The sequence below is a fragment of the Panthera onca genome, chromosome D3, assembly GCF_046562875.1.
Source record: "Panthera onca isolate mPanOnc1 chromosome D3, mPanOnc1 haplotype 2, whole genome shotgun sequence".
Taxonomy (NCBI): domain Eukaryota; kingdom Metazoa; phylum Chordata; class Mammalia; order Carnivora; family Felidae; genus Panthera; species Panthera onca.
The window spans coordinates 48,634,061-48,661,231 of NC_138350.1; the positions used below are offsets into that span (position 1 = coordinate 48,634,061).

The 27,171-nt window shown below is 36.7% G+C and overlaps 1 protein-coding gene across 4 annotated transcripts in view; it reads right to left on the reverse strand.

Moving 5' to 3' along the window:
* CHST9 (carbohydrate sulfotransferase 9) overlaps nucleotides 1-27,171 on the reverse strand; it is a 243,763-nt gene that overhangs the window by 215,889 nt on the left and 703 nt on the right. The window lies entirely within an intron of this gene.

Below are 27,171 nucleotides of genomic sequence, written 5' to 3' on the forward strand. Positions count from 1 at the left end.
AGATCAAAAAGGACCAAAGTATTTTGAGAAGAGGAATTGCAAGATGGAAATTTACTATTCCAACCATTAGTCTGAAGTGTCAGAAGAGAACAAGTGTATGGATTTTAGTGCATGGTAGGGAGGACAGTTGTTACACACACAAATGTCATTCATATGCCCTTGAATAATAATGAACAGCACCCGTAAATAACAAAGTATTTTGAGTATTATGTAAATAAGCCATATATGCTAATTTAAATATTTGTTTTCTGTTTTAATGATAGCAAGACATGAGTTTTTCATGTTGACTAATGGAGTTGCTTTTCAGGGAGATAGTCCAATGTATATGGGAAATACATAATCTAGTGAGTTTGGTGGGTCACCAAACTGGACAAGTAGTATGATCCAAAAATAGAGTAATGCAGGAGAGAGAGAAAAAAGTGACGGGGGGGGGGGGGGGGGGGAAGAGAGAATTTTACAAGTTTCATGGTGATATATCTACTTCCAAAAGACCTCAAAAAAAAAAAAAAAAGGCAGAAAGCAAACGAGACCTGGCATATTTTAAGAGATAACAGAACATGGGGCGCCTGGGTGGCTCAGTGAGTTAAGCGTCCAGCTTCAGCTCATGTCCTGATCTCATGGTTTGTGGGTTTGAGCCCTGCGTCAGGCTCTGTGCGGACAACTCAGAGCCTGGAACCTGCTTCAGATTCTGTGTCTCCCTCTCTCTCTCTGCCCCTCCCCTACTAGTGCTATGTCTCTGTCTTTCAAAACTAAATAAATGTTAAAAAAAAAATTAAAAGAAAAAAAAGAGGTAACAACATTAGGAAGGCATTTTGATCTTTAGTTATTTTTCTGAGTAGGCAGTAGTTCCCAATTTGTATGCTAGCTACAGTATAAAACGGAATAGATTAAACTGGTTTTGAAATGTTACTTTGTACAGTAAAATAGCAATATTTGTACTTAACTAATCTCAAATAGTTAAGACTACTTCTAGCACAACAAACTTTTGTAATAAATCATTCAGACAATAGTGTGGCATTGCTGTGTATTCAACAAATTGTCTGGGTATATTTTCAAGTACGTATTTTATGGTAAGACCATAAAACACAGATAAATACTACTGTTACAAGCTGCCATCTAGATAAAATGTCTTTTATATATCATGTCTTCACCTATATATTACATTATTTCTAAATCCCTCCCTTCTGCTCATCACAGTACCAAAAAAATCCTTGTAAAGGTATGATATTTATAGATTATCCTGCTTCCTTACATTAGATATATTGTGTAGTTATTTCTGTAATGATTAATCAGCTAGACAGTCAATAACTATTTGGATGATTGATTTTTCCCCTTCATTATGTATTATCCGGGCACCTGATGTGTTGCTTTTGTACAATGTATCTTATAGAAAGGATAATACTGCTTCCATAAAATAGTAAAATTCTATGGCTAACAGAAAGGTCTATAAAACACTAGCAATACATATATATTCTAAAAGGAATATGATCTGTTTCTTACAGATAGTAGTTTGTAAGCCAAGCACTCATGGCTAGCTCCAAGCAATCTCATGCAAATATTTATTAAATTCTCCTATGTGCTCCCTCTCTCTTCTTTTGTTTCACATTCTAGCCCATCTGTGCTTAGCCTGCAACCATTTAATAGAGAAATAACATGAACTAAAACAGCAGAGGTGCTAATCTACAAATCTTAGTTTAAAAAAGGAAAATAAATCTGCAAAAATATCTACTGACAAAAATCATATAGTAGGCTCTTAAGGCATTTTCAAAAGAACACACCACAAAAATAGTGCTCATATTACAATATCAAAAGGACTGCCTAAGGTAGTTATTGAAATAAGTACAGATACATTGGGAAGCCTGAAATGATGCCAACAAAGCAAAGCAGGAATTATATATAACTGAAAATTAGCATTTCATAAAAAAAAGCAGGAAACACAACAAAACATGTAAAAAAAAGTATTGTAAAACTTTAAGAATAGTACAAAATTATGAATAATTAGAGATGCTTTTACTGCTTTTATTGCACTGGTTGATTTTAATTAATTCAGTTAATTAATCAAGGATTAGTTAAATAGGGGCAGATTGACTCATGTATTTCCTCTTCAAACTCTTCTAAAATAAAAGCAAAGAAACTAGGGGAAAAATGTACAAAGATATAGATAAGGGAAGAGGAGATGATTGTAAGAGAAAAAAATGAATTTTTAGAAAATGAAATCCATGCAGAAGAGGGATAACTAAAAACACTATAAATGTTGAGTTCAAAGTGTTTTCATAGATACCAACAAGAAAGAAGATGTTGTGTGCTATAATACCTAGGAAAGGTGCACTATGTTGCCTAGAAGAAGGAAGGCAAGAGAGAGGTAGTGGATAACCAGAAAAGAATCAAGGCAAAGAACAGGGGAAAAACAAAGCAAAACTAAACAACAAAAACAACAAATTCAAATGAACCATATTTTATATCCTTAGAGACATAAGAAAATATATTGGTTCCATCAAAGCAGGTCAGGACCCTATATTTAATAAAAAGATGGGAAAACAAGATGGGGGCAAAAAGCCAAAACTCTTGCAAATAAAAAATATAACCAAAAGAAAACCCAACCTACAGGCTACAAGATAAGTTAGGATGCCTTCTTGGAAGGCAGAATAAAAGGACAAAGAGATGGAAAACTGGACAGGAAAAAAAAATCTAAGAGATTTTTTGATCTCTTAATCTAAGAGATTCAACATCTGAATAACTTGAGTTCCAGACAGAACTGAGAAAACACAATATAGATCATTAGCGATAGAATTCAAGAAAATTCCAGGGAATGGAGGACATGAATTTGCAGATTTAAAGGGATCTCAAGTACTTGGCACAATGATGAAATAAACATATCAAGGGAGATCATGCTGACATTTCAGAACACTAGGAATAAAGTAAAGATTCCAAGTGTTATCAGAGAGAAACAAATGGATCACATCCAGGGGATCAAGAATAACAATGATGTCAGGCTTGTTGACGGCAACACTGGAATCCAGAATAAGGCAATGGAACAAGAATGTCTTCAAAATTCTCAAAGAAAATAATTTTCACTTAAAATTCTTAAATGCTGCCAAATTCTATCAAAGCCTCATCAAAGGTATGGGTAGAACAAATATTTTCAGGCAAGTTCTCAAAAAAACTTACCTCTCCAAAGGAGAGGACCTGATGAAGCAAGGGCATAAGAAGAAATGGGATACAGAAAACTGTAGGTCCAGAAAAGGAGAGAGATGACATGAGAGAAGTTTCTGATTAGTAGCAAAAGGATAAAAGCTGTGTAATAGGTGTAGAGGGTAAGCAGTTCACAATGGAGCAGAAGAGAGGTTTGGAAGAAACTTTTTAGAAAGATAAAACTGGTAGACTAGCTGATTTGTCTGAACATCTAGAGAGGAAACTTAAACAATGATGAAGTTTGACCAAATCAGTGATAAGAACAGAACATGAAGCAAATAAAAGAGCATGACACTATTAACTTTAGGGAAAATAGAAAATGTAGGAAAGGAAAAAATGAGATTGAAATGCATGGCTACACTGTGGATAACATATAGACATCCATGATAAAGAAAGCACTGAATATGTAAACAAAATGCTATCACTACCTTGGGAGGATAGTAGGATAGGGGGGTCAAGGACCAATGTGTGTGCTAAAATGAGGAAGGAAGAAGGACTTGCATTGTGGTAAAAAGTCAATAGAAATAAGGCCTAAAACTAAAATATCAAGTTCAAAAATGTAGGTATTGTTTAGAGACAAGGAAGTAATACCAAAATACGGAAGTTCACATGACTAATAACTGGCAGAACCAGAATCCAAATTTAAGTTCATCTGTCCCCAAATTATATTCTTTCCACTAAACTTAAGTGTACCCCTCAAATACAGTGATGCCAAAATTATGAGATTTCTTAAAATTTGCTCAAAATGAGCTCATTTACTTTTTTATTTGTTACCAAAAATCAGAGCTGACTAAATAAATGAAAAACCGAACTAAGATAGAAGGGGTTATTTGTCTTAAGAAAATGTCCTATTTTCTCCAACATAGGGAAATCCTTTTATAACATATACCCACAATTTAGGAACTTACAAAAGTGGACATCAAAACTGAAATATTCTGATTATCTGTTATTTGGTCATCCAGAAAACCACAGAAAACCTCCTTTTTATAGCGACAAGTTATTTCTTTCTTGCTATTACAAAATATGTCCTCTATGTTCCTGATCATTTCCTCCATTGACCTGTTGACCATTCTCCAAGGTCTCACATCTCTGGCTCCTGTGGTGATTATTGCTTGTTCAACCTTTAACAATCTCACCCATTTCTCTTTTTTTTCTTCCTGGAGTTCTGCTTTCTCTTTTCTGCTCAGTCCCCCATGAAATGATCTAATTTCTGTAAAGATGAAAAGTTTAACCCATGTTCCAGTTCTAATATAACTCACCTATTCTGCTTTCACATTTTTAAATGTCTACCTGATATTTCATTATATATTTTACCATTCCTCATACTTCTTAACTGTTCCAAATTTCTTATACTGACAAACAAGGCCCTTCCTAATCTAGATTTTGATTACTTCTTTAGTTTTATAACTCATACCTTGATCTCAAACTCTACTCTTAAGGTGGGATAAATTATTTAAATTCTTGAAAACTAACTGCATTCATTCTTGTCTGTGGGCACACAAACATTCTTTCCTTTCTTTTTCAGATCCTCTGCCAACCTCAAGCTGGTCCTTGCTTGTTCCTTAGGACTCATCTTTGAAGTGATGCTGTTCATGGTACCCCACATGCTAAACACAGTGCCTTAGGTATAGTGAGTAGTATATAAAGATGTATGGAATAAATGAATAAAAAGACTCCTGTGTAGATAACTTATCTCTAGATAATCTCTTCAATTCAACACAAATAATGCTGCTTCATCGGTCTCTCCTGAGTATTGTTTATTAAATGATTTTCCTTTGCTTAAAAAGCCATTAAATTTTGGCTTGTTGTTTGTTGCTTGTTGTTGTTTGTTGCTGTTGTTGAACTAAAGTGGAAATACCTCTATCTGCCTTTTAGACTCTTCATCCGGCAGTCACTATACCTCTGCAACCTAATTTCCTGCTGCCCCCCCAAGAGAAAGCCCCCTCTCTGGTCTACTGATTCCTGAGCACTCCCTGCCCATCTATACATCCATCAGTTTGTTTTTTTCTCTTTACAACATCTATTTTGGAACTTTCTTCTTTTTTGACGCTCTATCCTATAAATGAACAGCTCAAGGCCAACATATCTCATAAGGCCTTGGAACTACTCTAGCCCATACTGATGACAATAACAACACTTCAGTCATTTATCATGTGTATTTTGAGAATGTTATTTGACAGATCTTCTTTAGATACTGGACACAAAAGTAAGCTGGGAAAAGGCAAGAAAACAAGTTAAAACAAATTAGACATATGATTGCAAACTGTGACAAATGGTAAAACTAAGGGGCAATGTAGAGAATGTTGGATATAGGTAGGGAGTTAAACATACAAGTCAAGATCTCTGTGGTAGACAGAATTCTAAGTGAAATCCCGATAGGCCCAGCCCTGTAAAATTTCCTCCCCTTATTTGTGAACAAGATCTTAATTTGCTTCTAATGGGTAGCATATGAAAAAGGTAAAGCTATTTTATAGAATTAATGTCCTAAATCAGTTGTCTTAAATTAATTAGAAGAGAGATTGCTTCAGTCATGAAAAAGAAGGAAATTCCACTGTTTATGACAACATAGATGAACTTGGAGGACATCATGCTAAGTGAAATAAGACAGACAGAGAAAGCCAAATACTATATGGTCTCACTTTTGTAGGGAATCTAAAAAAAAAACAAACAAAAACAACACCAAATAACAACAAAAAAAGAACTCGCAGAAACAGACCAGAATAGTGGTTACCAGAGGCCGAGGGGTTAGGAAAATGGGGAGTTGCTGTTCAAAGTGCTAAAGCCCTCAGTTATAAGATAAGTAAGTTCGGGGGATCTAATGTATACCATGGTGACTATAGTTAATGACACTATATTGTGTACTTAAAAATTGCTGAGAGTAGATCTTAAGCATTCTTACCATACATACACAAAAAAGGTACCTATGTGAGGTGATAGATATAATAATTAACCTGACTGTGATAATCATTTCACAATGTATATGTACATCAAATCATCATGTTGTACACAACAAAAAAGATAAAATAAAATGGAGAGTATCTTGGGTAGGTAGGACTTAAGCAGGGGATCCCTTTAAAAGAAGTCCAAGACTTCCCTGGAGCTAGAGATGCTCTCCTACTGGCTTTGAAGAAGCAAAAAGCTAGCTATGAAGTTCTTATGCAGAGGGGTGGCCTTTAGGAACTGAGTCTCTTAGTCCTATGGCTATAAGAAGTGAACTCTGACAATAAGCTCAACAAGCTTAGAAGACATTGGGCTTCAGATGAGAATGCAGCCCAGCCAAGAGCTTGAGTATAGCCCTGTGATACTCTGAGCAGAAGATCCGGTTAAGTTGCTTGTGACTTCACTGCAACAAAAGATATCAGAGATAAAGAGGGGCATAACATAACAGTAAACAGGTCAATTTTCCAATAAGACATAACAACCCTTAATATATATATATATATATATATATATATATATATGTAGATTTCTATCAGAAATGTGCAGATCCAGCAGGCAAAAAAAAATCATTAAAGGCATAGTTAAATAATATCATGAGTCAACTGGATATAATGGACAGCGATAGTACTTCATTCAACAATAGCAAAATACACATTCTTCTCTTCTCAAGTGTACATGGAACATTTACCAAGATAAGCCACATTCTGAGCCATAAAACAGGCATTAAAATTTTTAAAAGAATAGAAATCATAGACTGTCTGCTTTCACATCACAATGGAATTAAACCACAAATCAATAATAGAAAGATGGCTGGGAAATTCCAAAGTACTTTGAGATTAAACAACACATCTCTAAATAACATGTAGGTCAAAGAAGAAATCATAAGAGAAACCTAATATTTTGAACTAAATGAAAATAAAAATACAACTTATCAAAATTTGTGGTATGCCAGAAAATAAGTACTTAGAGAGAAACTTAAAGCACTGAATGAATACATTATCCAAAATCAAACATCTAAGTTCCTATGTAGAAAATTAGAAAAAGAAGAGCACATTAATTCCAAAGTAAGTAAAAGAAAAGAAATAAGAAAAATTAGAACAGAAATCAATGAAATTTAAAACAGGAAATCAATAGAGAAAATCAACAAAACCACAAGCTGGTTCTATGAAAAGATCAATGAAATAAAAAAGTTTCTAGCCAGACTAATTAAGAAAAAAAGACACAGGAAACATGGCTAATATCAGAAATAAAAGAGAGAACATCAATATATATCCCGTGGAAATTAAAAGCAAATAAAGAAATGTTATGAACAACTCCATGCCCACAGATTTGATAACCTAAACAAAGTGGATTAATTCTTTGAAAGACACAATCTGCCAAAATTCACACAAGAAGAAATAAATAGCCAATCCTAATAGGCCTATATCCATTAAAGAAATTGAATCAATAGTTAGTAACCTTCCAAAACAGAAAGCACCAGGCCCAGATGGGTTCACTGGTGAATTCTACCAAACACCAAAGGTAGAAATTATACCAATTCTTTACATTTTCTGTCAGAAGACAGAGGTAGGGAATAATCTCAAACTCTGTCTATGAGGTCAGCATTACCCTAATACCAAAACCAAACAAAGCCATTACAGGAAAAGAAAATTTACAGAGCAGTATCTCTGATGAGAATAGATGCAAAAATTTTCAACAAAGTATTACCAAATCAAATCCAGCAATGTATAAAAATAATTATACACAATGACCAAGTAGAATTTATCCCACATCTGCAAGCTGATTTAACATTTTGAAAATCAATTAATGTAACCCATCACATCAACAGGCTAAAAAAGAAAAATCACACAACTGTATTAATAGATGCAGAAAAAGCACTTGAGAAACTCCAACTCCATGATAAAAATTCTCAGTAAACGAGAGATAGAGAACTTCCTTAACTTGATAAAAAATATCTATGAAAACCCTTCAGCTAACATTATACGTAATAACGAGAAACTCAAGGCTTTCCTGCTAAGATCAGGAACAAGGTAAGGATGTCTCCTCTCATCACTGCTTTTCAACATCATATTGGAAACCCTGGTTAATACAGTAAGATTTTAAAAAAGGAAATAAAAGGTATACAGTTTGGTAAGGAAGACATAAAACTGTCTTTGTTTGCAGATGACATGATCATCATCTATGTAGAAAAAAAAAAGACAGAAAAACCTCCTGAACTAATAAATGATTAAGATTGTAGGTTAGGTTAATATACAAAATATACAAAAGTTAATCACTTTTACTACATATCAGCAATGAACAAGTGAAATTTCAAATGAAAAACAAAATGTTATTTGCATCAGTTGCCCCCACCCCCAAATTAAATACTTTGGTATAAATATAACAAAATATGTGTAAGATCTGTATGAAGAAAACTACAAAATTCTGATGAAAGAAATCACAGCACTAAATATGTGGAGTGATATTCTATGTTATGGATAGGAATACTCAATATTGTCAAGATATCAGTTCCTCCCAACTTGATCTATAGATTCAATGCAATTCCAATCAAAAATCTCAGTGAATTCTTTGTGGATATCAACAAGCTGATTCTAAAGTTTACATGACAGACAAAAGACTCAAATAGTCAAGACAATATTTAAGAGGAAGAACAAAGTTGGAAGAGTGGGACATTACTCCACTTCAAGACTTAATGTAAAGCTACAATAATCCAGACATCATGATAATGGGGAAAGAACAGAAAAATAAGTCAATGGAACAGAATAGAAAACCCATATTAGACCCCTTTAAATATAGTCATCTGGTTCTTGACAAGGGAGTAAATTCAATAAAACAAAGATAGGGTTTTTTTTTTAACAAATTATGTTGGAATAACTGGACATTAATGTGGAAAAACAACGAACCTAGACATAGAACTTACACCTCTCACAAAAATTAACCTAAAATGGATCACAGACTTAAATGTAAAAAAAAAAAAAAAAATTATAAAACCCCTAGAAGATAACTTGAGAAAATGTAGGTAGACCTTAGGCATGGTGTTGACTTTTTAGATCTAAAACCAAAGGCACAATTCATGAAGGAAAGAATTAATAAGCTGGACTTCATTAAAATTAAAAAATTGGGGGGCACCTGGGTGGCTTGGTCGGTTGAGCGTCCGACTTCGGCTCAGGTCATGATCTCACGGTCCGTGAGTTCAAGCCCCGCGTCGGGCTCAGTGCTGACCGCTCAGAGCCTGGAGCCTGTTTCAGATTCTGTGTCTCCCTCTCTCTCTGCCCCTCCCCTGTTCATGCTCTGTCTCTCTCTGTCTCAAAAATAAATAAACGTTAAAAAAAATTTTTTTTAAAAATTAAAAAATTTTGCTCTGTGAACATCATCATGAAAATGAAAAGACAAGTCACACACTGGGATAAAGTATTTGCAAAAGATTTACCTGATACAGGATGGTTATCTAAAATACACAAAGAATTTTTAAAACTCAGCAATAAGAATGAGAAAAAATGAAATATGGCCTTTTGTAGCAACATGGATGGAACTGGAGAGTGTGATGCTAAGTGAAATAAGCCATACAGAGAAAGACAGACACCATATGGTTTCACTCTTATGTGGATCCTGAGAAACGTAACAGAAACCCATGGGGGAGGGGAAGGAAAAAAAAAAAAAAAAAAAAAAAAGAGGTTAGAGTGGGAGAGAGCCAAAGCATTAGAGACTGTTAAAAACTGAGAACAAACTGAGGGTTGATGGGGGGTGGGAGGGAGGGCAGGGTGGGAGGGAGGGCAGGGTGGGTGATGGGTATTGAGGAGGGCACCTTTTGGGATGAGCACTGGGTGTTGTATGGAAACCAATTTGACAGTAAATTTCATATATTAAAAAAAAAAAAATGAGCAAAGAGTTCACAGGAAATACATTTGTTTTCAAACATGAAAAGTAACTCCACTCATAATATGAGAAATGCAAACTAAAAATACACTGAGAAACCATGTTTTATATATCAAACTGTCAAATATCAAAAAGTTATAATACACTCTATTAGTAGATATGGACACTCAGGTATTTCTGGTGGGTGTGTAAATTGGATCAACCTCTGTGGAGGGCAATTTGTCAACATATTACAAAGTTGGATATCTTCAACCTTGTAAATTCACTTCTCAGAATTTATACTAAAATACAAATTCACACTCAAAATGGCTTATATATAACTATGCACAGTGCAAGTAGTTTGTGATAGCAATATGTGCAGCCATAAAAAAAGAACTTAGGAAAATCTTTACATATGTATATGGAAAAATTTCAATGATAAATTGTTAAGAAAAGCAAAGACATTTGATCTTTCTGGAAAATGCAAATTAGAGTGCATAGCATTTTACCATATGAAGAGAATATATATGTGTATGCATGTGTATCACATATATACAAATACATACCTACATATAAATTATGTATATAACAGATATGTGTATGTACCTCTTCACTTTCATGGATAAAATAGCTCTAAATAAAATATCTCTAGAGAACTGTTCAGGAAACTAATATTACTTTAACATGTAGAGAGGGACATTGTAAGTCTAGAGAATAGTAGGAAAAAGACTTACACTCTATATGCTTTTTGAAACTATTCTCTTTGTATTTTTTTGCCTTATTGAGATATAACTGATATACCAAAAGTTGTACACATTTAATGTATACATCTTGATGAGTTTGGATATATACATACACCATGATGCCATCACCACAACCAAGTTACTACACATATTCATCACTTCCAAAAATTTTCTTGCATTCTTTTGTGGTGTTGTTGCTGTTGTTTCTTTATGTTTGTTTTTGTCTTTGTCTTTTGGTAAGAACACTTAACATGAGATCTATTCTCTTGACACATTTTAAAGTACACAATAAAGTTTCTTTTTTTTTTTTTTAAAAAAATAAATAAATAAAAATAAAACTCAGCAATAAGAGAGTAAACAATTAACAAATGGCCAAAGAACTTAACAGACACCTCACCAAAGATACACAATGGCAAATAAGCATATCAAAAGATGCTCCATATCCCAGGTCATCAGGGAAGTGCAAAGTGAGACAACAATAGGGGCACCTGGATGGCTCAGTCAGTTAAGTCTCCCAGACTTGGCTCAGGTCAAGATCTCATGGCTCCTGAGTTCGAGGCCAGCATCAGGGTCTGTGCTGACAGCTCAGAGCCTGGAGCCTGCTTCAGACTCTGTGTCTCCCTCTCTGTCTGCCCCTCCCCTGCTTACGCTCTGTCTCTTTCAAATAAACATTAAAGAATTTAATAAAAAAAATTAAAAAAAATCACACTGTATGTTAGCCAATTTGACAATAAATTATATTAAAAATTTTTTAAAAATTAAACAAGACAACAATAAGATACACCTATCAGACTACGCACCTATCAGAAAGGTCAAAACACTGACAACGTCAACTGCTGATGAGAATGTGGACCAACAGAATTCTCACACGTTACTGCTGGGAATGCAAAATGGCAGTTACTTCAGAAGGCAGTTTGGAAGTTTCTTAGAAAACTAAACATACTGCTACCATAGAATCCAGTAATCATGCTCTGTGGAATTTACCTAACAGAACTGAAAACCTAGGTCTACATAAAAACTCACCCATGGATGTTTAAAGCAGCTGTGTTCATAACTGCCAACGCTGGAAGTGACCAAGATGTCCTTCAGTAGGTGAAGAGATCAACGGTAGTCCTTCCAGACAATGGAGTATCATTCAGTGCTGACAATAAATGAACTATCACGCTATGAGAGCCATGAAGGAAACTCACGTGTATATTACTTGGTGAAAGAAGTCAGTCTGTAAAGGTTATACACTATATGATTTCTACTATGTGGCATCCTTGAAGAAAAGGCAAAAGTATGTAGACAAAAAGATCAATGGCTGCAGGGGTTAGAGAAGAGGGACGTATAAAGTGGTGGAGTACACAGGATTTCTAGTGCAGTAAAATCACCCTGTATGATATAGAATGCTGGGCGCATGTCATTATAAATCTGTCCAAACCTGTAGAATACGTAACATGGAAAGGGAACCATAATGTAGACTACGGATTTTAGGTGATAACGATGTGTCCTTGTAGGTTCCTCAATTGTAAGAAATGCCCACTCTGGTGGCGGAAGCAGGTAATGGGGAAGGCTCTATGTGTATTGGGATATGTGTGGCAGGGAGATATGGGAAATCTCTACCTTCTACACAACCTGAAACTGCTGAAACTGCTTTAAAAAATAAAGTCTATCTAAAAATAGTGAGAGAAAGAACTCCATTTCAGTTAAACAAGTTCAAGCCATTAACTGTAAAGAATAGCTACCAAATTCTGAATAATCTGGAGAGAAACAGAGAGGTTGAGAATTGGCACAGAAAACTGGCAAACCTTGAGCTGGATGCATATTTTCCTGAACATAATATCATGGTTCCAAAAGACTGTCCATCAAACCTTAGATTGGGACAATGAGATTTAGAGCAAAGCAGGCCGTAAGGAATGTGGATGTTTCCCTACTGAGACTCCGAATGACTAGGGATGCAGGGATGGAGAAGATACCATACCATCTACTCTTCTTATTAGCTACGAGTGATCTCCCAGCTCAGGGTACTGTAGGAGAAAAAATAAGGGAGGCCACAACTTCTAAATTACAACACAGAATTAGAAGCTTGAATGTTTAAACATGAGAGCAAATGGAACAAGCCGGGTGAGACAGTGTATTCTAGATATGACCCTGGAGCTGCAGACTTTCCCACTATACCAGCTCCTGCAATTCTACATCCTCGGCTCCCATCAAGAATGGGGGGAAAATGAGAAAATGGCTATGGACTAGAGACATAGGTGCCAGACAACAGGACAGGGTGATGATGGTGGAGGAATGGGGATAATAATCAGGCGAACAAAAATTCAGGGAGGACAAGTCCATAGGAGCCATCCAGGAATAAATTCCTTGAAAATAAAATCCAGCCAAGCACAAAATAAATCAAAGTAACTCTGAAAGGGAAACGGTAATGAAAGGACTGTTTTGAGCACTGATTTCATTTAAATATGAAAATATAAAATTTGACATAATAGTACAAGTATAACAAAAATCTTAGACAAGGAAAGGGAATAGAAGGATCCATCAGCTTATTTTCATTTTGTTAACATACAGTAAAACTGACTCAAGGTGCGGGGGGTGGGGGCGCTGCATCGAGTGTTATAAATGTACAGGGTTCATAGAGAATCCTCTCCTATATTTTATTTTACTACTAAGGTGCTTTTTCTAAGCAGCTGAGTAGATGCCACAAAAGCAAAAACCAGTTAATCAGTAATTCCAGCTTGTGCTGACAATGAGACTTCTCAGGTAGTGATTAGGTATTTATTTCTTTCTGATAACTATGATTTTGAGTGTAGTTTAGTTCCCTTCTGGAGACAGGTTGCACAGTGCTCTTTTGCTATTTCTTCTGTAATTGCTATGTTTTGAATGTAGGTACAAATAGAACAACAACACTATTTTCCATTGTTTGTTTAACTTATCCTTTCTGAGACTTTAGGTAAAATGACCTATTAAACATCATGAATGAAAAATAGTTACATACTTGGTCTAGAGTTCTGCATTCCTTGTGCAGGGAATTCAAATATACTTATAACATCTAGAATTATTCCCCAAGGCACAATCTTTTACATGGATTTATTATCAAAAGGTTCTATTTGTGCAAAGTCTTATTATCATATGTGTATATTCAATAAACTTGGGGAGTACAAATAGCTTCCAGCTAATAATTACCTACACAAATTGTTCGCATAGCTGTTCTCTTTTAATGCCAAATTCTTCTACATGGAAGTCCGCTTTCCCTATTGCTATAAATTCTAACAACTTTTAACTTCCGTTATTCATGGTTTTGGAAATTTTTTAAAAATATGAAATAAAAATATATTAACAGTTTAATAAGATCACAAAATTCAATTTCACCCAGTTCTCTCAAGTCTTAAACTTTTCAGTGGTACGGGTATCCACTGTCTTAATACTGATATAAATATAAGCTATATAAGTAGTTTGGGGTGGGATATACAGGGACGGTGGTACAAAATCTATTATTTCCTTTATTTGAAGATAATCAAGACTTTTAAAGAACCAACTCCCTCCCCACAATGATTTGTTATTGTTTTCCCCTTATTAAAACAATGCCAAGTTAAGCTGATTATTCATTTTTGTCTAAATATAAGCTGAAGATGAGTTATATTTTTTTTCTAGTGAGAAGTTCCTATCACAGTGAAATTTAGCCTCAACATCGTATATGCTAGCAGCATCTAGAGACTGCTTTTTCAAATTTTTCAGGAATTCTAGTCTCTTCTTGTTATAAATTATAATAACTTTAAACTGTCATATAAAAGATAAGGGGAAAGAACTCAATATTTGTATCTTTGGTTTATTGTATCTTAAAATATAAGAAGGTCTAGAAGTTCTTTTTTTTTTAAACATTTATTTATTTTTTGAGAGAGAGAGAGAGCAAGCAGGAGAGGGGCACAGAGAGAGAGAGAGAGAGAGTCGTAAGCAGGCTGTGCACTGTCAGCACAGAGCCACGTACAGGGCTTGATACCCTGAACCATGATATCATGACCTGAGCAGAGATCAAGAACTAGATGCTCAACCAACTGAGCCACCCAGGAGCCCTGTTTTCTTGTGGGTTTTAGTCATCTATCAAGAAGCACCACTACACTTGGTCTGGTTTTGTGAAAGGTACATCTCCTAAGCAGCCCTAATTGTTATCATAGGACCATGCAAAGTATTCTTACGGGGACCTGAGGACAAATATTCCACCATACACCTTAATGGGAGGATAACTATTTTAAATAGTTATTTTGAAGTTGAATCTTTTCTGAAGAGATAATTTATCACAAATTTTGTAAGGATTTTTAATTCAACTTCTTTTATTTTGTGCCTCATATAGAATCAACCCTCACTTTACTGATTAAGCAGAGAGCTTTATTTTTTGGTAGTTGTAACTGTATGGTACTGGGCTTTAGGTACCTGCTTCTAATACATGAACACTAACTGTGCTTGCCCACCTTCCAGACAATCTACAGTTGAGAATCACAATGGATTCTAAATTTTACTGGGGCCCTGGCCAGATCTATTTTACACTGCATGTTGCATTCTGTTATGTTGTGCATCTTGTAGTGACAATCATCAGTGGTTTCATTGTTCTACAGGCAAACACCACAGGATAGATTGTCTCCTACGTTGCCTAAAACGTATTCTCTTAAGGACAGCTTTTCTTAAGTGTGTAAATATAACTTACAGATTGTTGTGGAATGATGAATGGAGATATTTAGATACTTTGGAGAGGACACGTTACTAATGGACTAAAGAACTTCCAAACATCCTCGCTCGCTTCCATACATGATAATGATCTCATCTGTTGCACAGCTGGCTTAAAATGACAGAGTATTTTACCCAATTTTTATTTTTAAAAACATCTAACCTACAGAAAAGTACCAATAACATGGTGAATACTATACAATAATTATCTATATTAAACAACTGCTAATATTTGCCACATTTGCTTCTCTCTCCAACATTTAAAACAATTTTGCTGAACCGCTTCAAAGGAAGTTGCAGAGATCGCGAGATTTCACCTGCAAATGCTTTCAAATATATCCTTTCCCCAAAAAGACATTCTCCTGCACAACCCCAACATGATCATCATACTAAGGAAATTTACCATGGATGTGATACTATTCTATGATCTACAGCCCATATTGAGATTCCTCCAACTGTCCCAATAGTAGCCTGTATAGCTCCACTCCCCACCCCCAAACCAGAATCTGATCAAGAAGGATACCTTGCAGTTAGTTCCCAGTCCCCTTTAATCCTGAACAATTTTGTAGGATTCTTTGTGTGTGGCACTGACATTTTTTTTTTTTTTTTTTTTTTTTTTGGGACAGAGAGAGACAGAGCATGAACGGGGGAGGGTCAGAGAGAGAGGGAGACACAGAATCAGAAACAGGCTCCAGGCTCCGAGCCATCAGCCCAGAGCCCGACGCGGGGCTCGAACTCACGGACCGCGAGATCGTGACCTGGCTGAAGTCGGACGCTTAACCGACTGCGCCACCCAGGCGCCCCAAGCACTGACATTTTTGAAGTATCCAGGTTGATTATATTGAAGAATGTCTTCTAGTTTGGAGTTGTCAGATTGCTTCCCTATGATGTGAAACATTTTTGGCAGAATAACTTCTCAGGTGATTATGTGCCCTACTTCATATGTGTGTCATATCACATGATGTCAATTCGTCCCGCTTGTGGCGACATCAAGTGTGATCACTTGGTTAAAAGCTGGTATCTGCCAGATTTCTTCTTGTAAAGGTATCTTGCCCACTTTGTAATTAATAAGCAACCTGTGAGATGACATTTAGAGATAGCATGAATATCATGTCCCCCAAAACCATTCACTCTGGATAATCCCTTGATGACTCTTTATTAGAGTGTTGCAAAACTGTGACTTTATAATCCCATCATTTTTTAAAAATTATTAGCTTGTACTCTTCAGTGAAACAGGGCTTTTCCTTCTAACCACCACCGTCTGCATATACACATGCACTACGGGCTCGTGCTTCGTTTCCTATTCGATGTGCTCTAATCCATCACATACGTTATTAGTGTTTATGCTCAAATGATCCCACATTGGGCCTTGAAGTGGGAGTCCCTTAAACCTGGCTCTTAAGTCCCTCGGATGTGTCTCCATCAGTTCTGAGCGACTCCTTATTTTCTGGCACAGAGTGTTCCAGGCTTGGCAGCTTCTCCCCTCAACTAGTCAAAGCAAGAAGGCTTTAAATAAAAAGGAGACAAACTCAACTCAATTTTAATACAGCAACTGGAATTTAGGCACCAATATTAAAACAGTATCTAAACATAGTAAGTGCCAAGTAAGTAGGTATCTTCCTTAACTATTTCAGCCATAGTTTGAAGCTTCTGTGCCATTCTTAAAAACACTTTTTTTGTTTTTGTTTTTGTTTATTTTTGAGAGAGACAGAGACAGAGTGAGAGTTGGGAGGGGCAGAGGGAGACAGAGAATTCAAAGCAGACTCCAGGCTCTGAACTGTCAGCACAGAGCCTGACACAGGGCTCGAACCCACAGACCCCAAGATCATGACCTGAGCTGAAGTCGGACGCTTAACTGACTGAGCCACCCAGGCAGCCCTAAAATACTTACTTTTAATTTATAACCTAGACTTTTATGTTACTCTTTCAATTCCATATATTTATTCTCATTTTAATTTTTGTTCTCCTTCATCCGGCTTATCTCCATACAGGGGCCATACGGACAGGTAACCTCCAAAAGGTTTTCCTCTTCTTTTCTCCAACATAATACAATCTTAGATCATTGTCTAATGCCAAAATATGCACAAACAGCACAGCATAAAACTCCCATAAGATGAAGCCTTTTAAAATTTCTATAATTATCAAGAGACTTCATATGTCATAGGAAATAATGTAAAGTAATGCTTGCTTAAGCTTTTTTTTGAGGGGGGAGGTAAGGAATTCAATAGCAACTCAATTTCTTTACTTTCTAAGAAAATGTAGCACTACTTAAGTCACCTCTGAATGAATCACTATTATAATACCAGAAATTGAAGAAAGAGGAGAGTGATATTTGGGGAGATCAAAAAGAAAAAGGTGGGGCTTCAAAGCTTTCAAGTTTTTATTTGTGTGTTTTCATCAGAATGTGAGGGTGGGTGTGAGCGGGTGTCTGTGTATAGTGTATTTGTACGCACGTATACACGTGGGGTTAAAGACAGGGATGTCCAGTCCACGTTTCTTCAGCAAATACTTACTACACTGCCACGATGACCAGGCACTGCAGTGTTTTCTAGGAATAGAAGGACCGTCAAAACTACACACTCTACCCTAGTGGTTGATTAAATAATTACACAAACGAATGTGAATTTGCAACCATCTGGGTGAAAGATAGGAATACATAAATATGGACACGTGTATGCATACAAACATATACATGTATATGTATATTACAAGGAGATTTGGCTCACTCTAGGGAGGAAGAGATGGTTCGCTTGAGAAAATGACATTTGGGTTGGTATTTGAAGTACTAAGAGTTAAGGGGACAATATTTTGGTACGTGTGTTCATGGGTGTGGAGATGGGAAGGAGCACAGCAAGTCAAAGCAACTAGAAGAAAGCCAGTCAGTTGAAGCAGAGGGAAAGGGTGGGAACATCAAAGAGGTGAGACTGGAAGGGCCCAACATTGATGGATTTTAAAAAACCAGGTGCACAGCTTTGGGCTTTACCAAGTAATGGTAACCCATTTGAAGTAGTATGTGTAGTTAAAACAGTGATAATTACAATTGCATTTTGAAAAGGCTTCTCTGGCACGTTACTGGAGGATGGAAATGCAGGGAAGCATTATTGGATGCCAGGAGACCAGGGATGTAGGCCCTGTGGTTCTGTACGCAGTGGAGGGTGAAAGATTAGACTTGGGTGGTGGCCTGAGGCAGATTTGTAACACACTTAAAAAAAATGTATTATTGAAATGCAATTGACATACGGTGTTATATTAGTTTCAGGTGTACAATTTACAACATACTTTGGAGATAGAAATTAACAACTGGGTGAAGGCTTTGATATGAGGTAAATGAGAGGGGATGTCAGGGATAAAATGGGAGATTGGGAGCTGGGGAAATGTGGAGGTTGTTGGGATGAGATGGGAAAAGATCACAAGTTTGATTTTGACATGTTTTACTTGATGTTTCTTTAAGACAGACCAGAAGTGGGGCGCGTGGGTGGCTCAGTCAGTTAGGCATCCGACTCTTGATTTTGGCTCAGGTCATGATCTCACAGTTCTTGAGAGATCAATCCCTGTGTCAGGCTCTGTGCTGTCAGTGCAGAGCCTCCTTGGGATTCTCTCTTTCCCTCTTCCTCTGCTCTCCCCTACTGGTGCATTCACTGTCTCTCTCAAATAAATACGTAAACATTAAAAAAAAAAAAAAAAAAAAAGACAGATTAGAAGAAATACCAAACACATAGCTGGGTCTACAAGTGGGGAACTTAGTGGGACTTCTTGAGAGGTAATTATGTCTTAAGGAGTGTTCTGCATAAAATATATGCCAATAATTTCCAGGAATTCTAATTGAAGAGTAGTTAGTATAGATATGTTGGGAAAATTCAAGGTGAACCCAAGTTCTAAGGTATTAGATAAACAATCTCTCCTACTTCGGAGTCTGGTAATTTGCAAATCCATTTCTATTCTAAATGCTGTTATAACTCTCTGAACTGCAAAATCTGAAAATATGACTCTCCTGGACTTTTTAGCAAACCACAGAAGTGATAATGTAAGTATAGGATAAATACCTAAAATATTTAACAATCAGTACATTTGGATTCTGGCCACAAATAACCACTAAGACCATCCCACTGCATCTAGCTGACTGCCAACCCCATCCCAGTAATGGCGTCTCATTCTCTAATGGTAAAAGTTCCTAATTGAAAACAGAGTGCAAATATTAGAAAGTAAAAGAGTGTTAATGGTTCCTGCTTTTAGTCCAATAATGTCGTTCACACATAAGCATTTTTTTTAATACGTTGAGAAAACTAATTGGAGGGGAATAAATTACCCTCACTCTAATCTGTTCAAAGAAGGCTGTGGGAAAATCAAATTTATTTAGAGATATGTTCCTAAAACATCATGCCTGCATTTCAATTTTGGAATTTCTTTTCTAAAGTAGATAATCAATGCCATCACTTTATTTAAATCTTCACAGACTGTATTTGCTTCAAGTAACGTGTACCTATAAGTCACAGCTCTAATTTTCTCTGTGATCATAAAGGAAACAATAAAAATGACTACAAAGCTAAGTGAACTCTGAGCTTCTTGCTTCTGAAACTAATGGAAAAGCGAATAGTACATTCTTCGTTTGAATTGACAAAATTGTCTTATTTCGCTTTCCCATTTTCACATATTGCTAACAGAGGCTTCTGAAATTTCTTTCACTACACTGACTGGATGTATTCTTCCTTTTCTTAACCACATTCTTTAGTGTGTTAGATCTCAGTTTAGGGTAGTAGTGAAGTGCGATAGTAAAAGGGGGTACAATGAGGCCAGGGACTGGAAGAAGTCGGATCTGTTTATTCCGGCAAAAAAAAAAAGAAAAAAAAGGTTTTTTCTGTTGTATGGTGGAGTTAACAGTGCAAAGAGTGAGGAGGGCTTTGCTTTCACAATCTCTGCCTCTATTCCCTAGAAGAGTAAAAAGCATAACAAGAAAAGGCAGATTTCCAATAAAATTTCACTGCCTACGCAGATCTTTGTGCTGCTCAAATGAAAGAAACTCCTTACTTTCCTTATCACCTCCACAATTCAACACCCTCAATTTCACCTTCTCTCAATTCCCACTGCGCCATCACACTCTTATTAGAAATTGTAACAAAAGTAGACCAAATAAAGTTAGGGGTCAGTCTGAGGTTGAGCGTGGGCCATTCAATTGACCAAGAAGCTTCCAGTAAGAATGAACAATATACAGCAGAACAATCATAGATTAAATTGTGTTGTGCACAACTGCTGCAGCCCCTCTGTAGGAAAAGCTATCTCTCATGACTGGGTAAATGCCCTTCCCGGTAGAATCTTGTGATTGCGTGAAAACAATTGGCTATTCTTTCTCTTTCTCTCTCTCTCTCTCTCTCTCTCTCTCTCTCTCTCTCACACACACACACACACACACACACCATGACTTTCATGTTAACTGCTAAGAGTCTACATTAAAAAGTTTCTTTCTTTAAAAATAAGAGATACACAATGTTATAAAAGACATCTAAGATGGACATGGGAGTGGAAAGTAATCTAAGAAAATAACCAATTCTTACTTACAACTTGGTAAGTTCAAGGCGCTCACTGCAGCTAATACTGGAACAGCATTTCGTAGAACTCTTAATTCTCAAAAGCGGGTCTTACGCTATGGTCTGGTAGTGCAAATATTAGAAGTGAAAACTTTGAGTTCCCCTCTCAATTCCCTCCTTGTTTCTAGGGTCTCACGCTCTCCCGTATGTTGCATATACAGGGAATCTTCAAAACCTTCTTATTTCTCTGCAAATACTCTATATTTTGCAGAGAGCAGAGATGTCGGTGTGCTTTTAGTGTGTCAACAGTGCAGAGGCTACATACATCTAGGACAGACACCACAGCAATCTAACCACTTCTCCTGGCCCGACTCCTATATGCTAGCACAGGACACATTGATTTCAAGCAACATAAAAAAAATTCTAATACAACACTTTATTGGGGTGGTAACAGATTTTGGCCTCTTCTGTGAGCATACTTCACAGCACTGTTTTAGGGTACAACTTCCGATATTGGACCCATGCAGTTCTTTGTTTGCATAAAGATGTTTCAAGGGCATTCAAAATACAACCCCCCAAATACCTCCTTTTCTGTTTTCTTAGGGCCTGAAATTACATGTGTATACCTATATGTATGTACATATGACATGTACATATATACATATACATACACACATGTGAGTGTGTATATGGTCTCTGTCTGTATGAAAGCCTTCAATGCTTTTTGGAGACCTGCATTTAAACAAGGTTCAGGCCTAGGAACACTAAAATACTAGTCAGCTTGCGTATTAGTTTGTCAACACTCATAGCCACCCACCAAAGAGAGATTTCTAAGAGAAGGGAGGACCAGAAGAAGTAAACTCTTATAAAGGTAACAGTGACAGAAAAACATCAAAACATGAGCTGGAGTTTGATGGTCAGAGAAGGCAGAGACCAGTGGATCAGCAGGACAGTTCCACGTAAAGAAAATAAAGATAGATGAGTAAAGGCATGAAGAATAATCCATGCCATCATAAAAATCTTGTTTATCTAGTCCTATGGCTCTCCTCAGGGTGAGAACGCCCCTAGAGAATATTTTGGGAAGGGATGGGTACACTCTGGTTTGTCACAGTTACTGGGACAGGAGAGTATGGTTAGCTTTCAGTGAGGGGAAGCAATGCTAGTTAACGACGAATTTCCCCAAATAGCCCACACAACATGCAATGTCCCACTGAACTAAATCTATAGTGAATATCAGCCTATAGAATATGGTACATAATCATAATTAAACATTTTACACGAATTTCCACTGAAAGCCCAGAGATTGACAATTAAAGTTGCAGTGGCAAGTAATTTAATCATTCCACGTAGTCTGTCTCCTAACTCCAGAATTGACAGACCACAATAGTAATAGAAAATAACCTTAAAGAGGCAATATCAGCATAAATCAATAATTTTCATTTTAGAAATGTTTTACCTGTTATTATTGATGATATGGTGGGTAACCTGCAGAATCCCTTGAAGTAGAGTTCACACTAGTAACAGGATGAAACTATTCCATAAAATAGGTTTGGAATTTTGGTGCAAGTATATTAATAGTATTTATTCTCTCATTTGCAGAATATCACACTTCCACATTTTCTCCATCCTGACAGTCTATAATTTGACTTGGCATATTTTCCCTGGAACGATTCCCATTATATCCTTTATCACATACAAATAAGTCTGGTTTGTAATTATCCCAACATACTTTCAGTCTATCCTGTTCTTTCACCTTCTTATACTTCTTGTATAGAATGTTTTATTTGTCTTCAATCTAAATGTATTCGTTACATATACATGCAAGCTTCTGCTACCTTAATATATGCTGCAGTGAAGACATCCTCAGACATTAGTAGAGTTGCAAATCACAAATTCATTTTATTTTACTGCTCCGTTTCATTACAGATATATTTGTTAACTAAACTATTGATGAATTACATACATTTCAGGATTACATACATTTCACAAAATGTTTGCTGTTAAAAAAGAGACTAAGAGGGTTGAGAACCACGGTCTGGTCCACAGTGAGCACTCAGTGGATGATAGAAGATAAAAAAGTCACAAGCCTTCTGCTTCTACCCCTGTACCATTTCATTTCATGACTATTGTGTGGAACTGATACTCTGATGGCCAGAAAGAGTTAACTCCCCTAACTACCCAACTTACTACATGGGAGCTGAATGAGTCAGGAGATCAGGTTTCTAGTTTCTGCTCTGCCACTAACTACCAGTGTGACCTTTAGCGGCTCACAGTGATCACCGTGGGTCCCTATTTCCTTAACTGTAAAATGAGGGCATTGGAATAAATTACTTTAAAGGTCCTTTCCAGCTCTATAACAAAATGCATAATTTTGATTCTAAGACATAGGCAACTGATCAGAAGAAACTGATGCCTTTAACCAATGTATATAAAATATATCCTGTGGGTCTCAAATATATTTCCAACCACAATATTTCTTTTAAAATATTCAGTCTAAAGACTCAAGTCTTTAAAAAAATGTCACATCCTATAGAAAATAAAAAATGTTTCCTCAAAAATGAAGTACCCCTACACTTTCAGTAGTGAGCACATGTATTATGAGAACATAGTCACCACTCTGAGGGGGGACACCTACTTTATTACCATTCTGCTCACTGCGGTAAAAGTTACAGTTTTAGTTTTTGCTTTGAATTCTTGAAATCTAAATGATCTTCTCTGCTTTTCCAATCATATATTTTTAGCAGCTCTAACCTTCCCCACAGAGGTTTTCTAATAGCCCACAGAACTAACAATGCAACAAAATCTAGATACAACTAAACACTGACTATAAACAAGGTGTTTAACAGCCAGTGGTATGGTGTGAATCAACTTCTTGTTCAAGTAACTATTTCATCCACAACCAATTTTACCCTAGAGCTTTTGAAAAACACGATAGAAATCTGTTAAATTGCCAGTCTTGCTGAACTTCAACTATTTTATCTAACCAGGTCCTTGGTAACAATAGATACTTGAGAGCTTCTCTTCAATGAAATGTACTTTGATTTGGAGCATAGGAACAGAGATCAAATGGGCCAAACACCTTATTCTGGTGGTGTTTCTCCTTTAGAAAGTACCTACGTAAGGCATAGGACTATCACCTTAACACATACATATGTGTATGCTTTAGTAAAACCTCATGCTTACAGATTCAGCTTAGTAAACCAGAATATTCCTGTTGGGATTTCTGGAGTACCCCACTATCATTTAAAAAAAAATATTAATCACCTAGCTTACATGTAAAGTGGGATTGAATTTCTCCAATTTTGATTGAATGACTTTTATTTTTCCCAGAGACATGTCTAATTCTTAAAACATATTCATTAGATAGGTATACAGTCAAGTCTTGATCATGTTTCTGCGAATTACATGTATTCTACCTCGAAGCTGCCAGGCCAGGTTTGCTTATTTCTATCACCTGGCTCATTTCTGGGCAGCCTGCCACCTCCCTTTAAATCGTTTTTGGTGTTTGAGGTATATAAACTCATTTAAAAATTAACCTAAATGAAACAAAATAATTAGAAAGGCAACTTGCCCACAATAACAATGAAACTCTTTTTTAAACCAAACATGTAATACGTTCCAAAGACAAAAACAAATGACTTTTTAAATAACCATGATTTTGGATTATCTTTGCCTCTATTCTTCTCATTAACATGAATAATTCAGGGTGCTTACTATACATAGTGAAACTATTTCCCCTCAATAATTCATTTTTAGTATTCAGAAAAGTAAGATCTAACACATCCTTATGTATTTACAAAGGTTTAAATTAAACCATATTTTTAAAGGCAACTTAACTTTCAAAATTATCTATATAGTTTGGGTTCATTCCCTTCAGTGCTATCCTGGTAATAAGTAAGGAGAATCTTATGCTTTCAAGGCAAAAGCAGTATAGAGCAGTGTAGCAGGTTAGAAGGTAGAAACCTCACGTTTCTTTGGTTCTGGATGTTCTTCTAGTACATATAAAGTATTTGCAAAGTGTGGGCAAGATTGCCAATATCTTTTTCCTTAAAAATATGAAAGTGCTTTAGAACACTACACCTAGGTTTGAATAAAAAGAATTTCCCAACATTCTGCCTGCATCAAAGGAAAAACATATTTATTACGCAACTTAATTTCGAGTGCTAAAAACATCCTAACGTTCCAGTTGTAGCTACAGCAAACATCCCTAAATGTGAAAGGCTTCTTGGACTTGGGGGGCAGGACTCAAAACCCCAAATATTGTTCCACTGATGACATAAACAAGATGAGGGGTGTGAATCTACCCCCTGGTTACATACAAACCCATCCAGGTTCCCAAACACAAACATAAAGACTACTTACAGAGGCATGTTACTGATATGCTAGGCGACACCTAAACCCCGATCTATGTGGGAAACAATGTGTATATCCTAGGTCTACTTAATTTGGGGTTTGGAATATTAAGCTCCCGTTTTGTAACTTCTTCCTGGGAAGATGTTTTATCCTTCTGGAAACACAGTAAATTTTTGGAGCCCCGGGGCTGTTTAATGCACTGCTTCAGAGCACCAAATGCTACCCTTGTGACCAGCAAGAAAGGGAAAGAATGTCATCAGGAGGAGCTCGCAGCTGTACTAATTCTCAGCTTCTCTTTGGTAACAAAAAGGTGGCAGTGAGGGGGACAATCAGGTTTCACTGGAGTATATACACCAGCTTTGGCCAAAGGCTTTAAAACTTTTTTGATTTCTTCTTTCATTGAAAATAAAAGGAGAGGAGCTTATAGTATAACAAGCCAAACACGGCAGTTGCCAAACTTGGGTCAACATCAGATAGCATGGCAGGTTTCAGGATATTCATGGAAATGTATGAAATGCGGATGTATGTTTTGATACCTGTGAAAATAAAACACTGCGTTTTAAGTAAGTGGGAGAGAACAGATGGTTGGTAATGATTTAAAACATTTATGTATTTGGACTGTCACCAAGCCTCTGTATTAAAAAATATGGTGTTTAGTCAGTACATACCAACATCTATCTGCAAGGTGTTCATTTTCTAGAAGATGCTACTATAATAAAGGAGATAAAACTCAAATGAGGCAAGAGGAAAATCCTTCCTGCTTTCTCAGAGCATGCAATGTGTGCCATTTCTCATTGACTATATTCAATCAAAATGTTGTCTGTGTGACGCGAGGATTTTCATTTTTCTTCAATAACTAGTCAACTATAAGTGTCCAGGATTGTATTCCTTCTGAATGCATTGGCTAGAATTCTAATTTTGTTCTGTGTATTTGATTCACTTTGACCGAAGCCCTTAAAAACCCCTTAAGCAACAACAAAATTGGGTAGTCCAGGGTAGTCTTGCCCATGAAGAAGGATAACGGTTCTCCTTACCCTCAATTTGGTAGACAGGCATATGGTGTTATGATTATGTACTGGAATTGGCAGGCGCCAGACCACTGAATCAGGAAGACAGATAAATATTGGATATTGTCACATTGTATTTTGGTGAGTATATGTGAGTCCACAAGAAGCCTTTGTCCGTTAAACCCAGTGAAACAGTGACAGACAGAACTGTACACAGAGAGATTAATGCAATGTTTGGAGTTAAAGCGAAGAAAAATAAACACTGTGAATAATACTCTTAATTACTATCAAAACTACTGAAGCGGAGTCCCATTAAACATCTCCAGTGCTTTGATTTGGTTCTGATAACATAGTGGGGAAAAAGTCACACAAACACAAAGTATATCATGTGCTTGCCATCCCTTTCAAAACCCTGGAAGATTCGGGAACAGTTTGCCGGTGGGAGGGAACTGGGGGGTGGACCGCAGGCAGTTGAGCCAGGAGGAGCAGCCGTTCAGGTTTTGCACCTGTGAACTTACTTGAAGTAACTCCTGACAGTCATCAGACAGAACACCTTATAGCTCTTTAACAGAAAAGTGCTGGCAGACAGGATGTTCAAACGGGGCAGAAGAGCGAGCGGGTAACCGTGACCGTAGGAAAGTAACGGCAGCAGCAACACAACAATCACGCCGGTCCTACTCTTCCCCAACCCACTTCATCCCTCCCTCCCCCTCCCCCCCCCCCACGCCACCCCTCCCAACCCCTTTGCTGGGGCCGGAACAACCCGGGCTCTGATTCTCCTAACTTCCCTCCCGCACTGCCCGCAGCCTTCGCAAGAGCTTTGAGCAAAGTCTTGGAGCGTGAGGCCGATGCAAA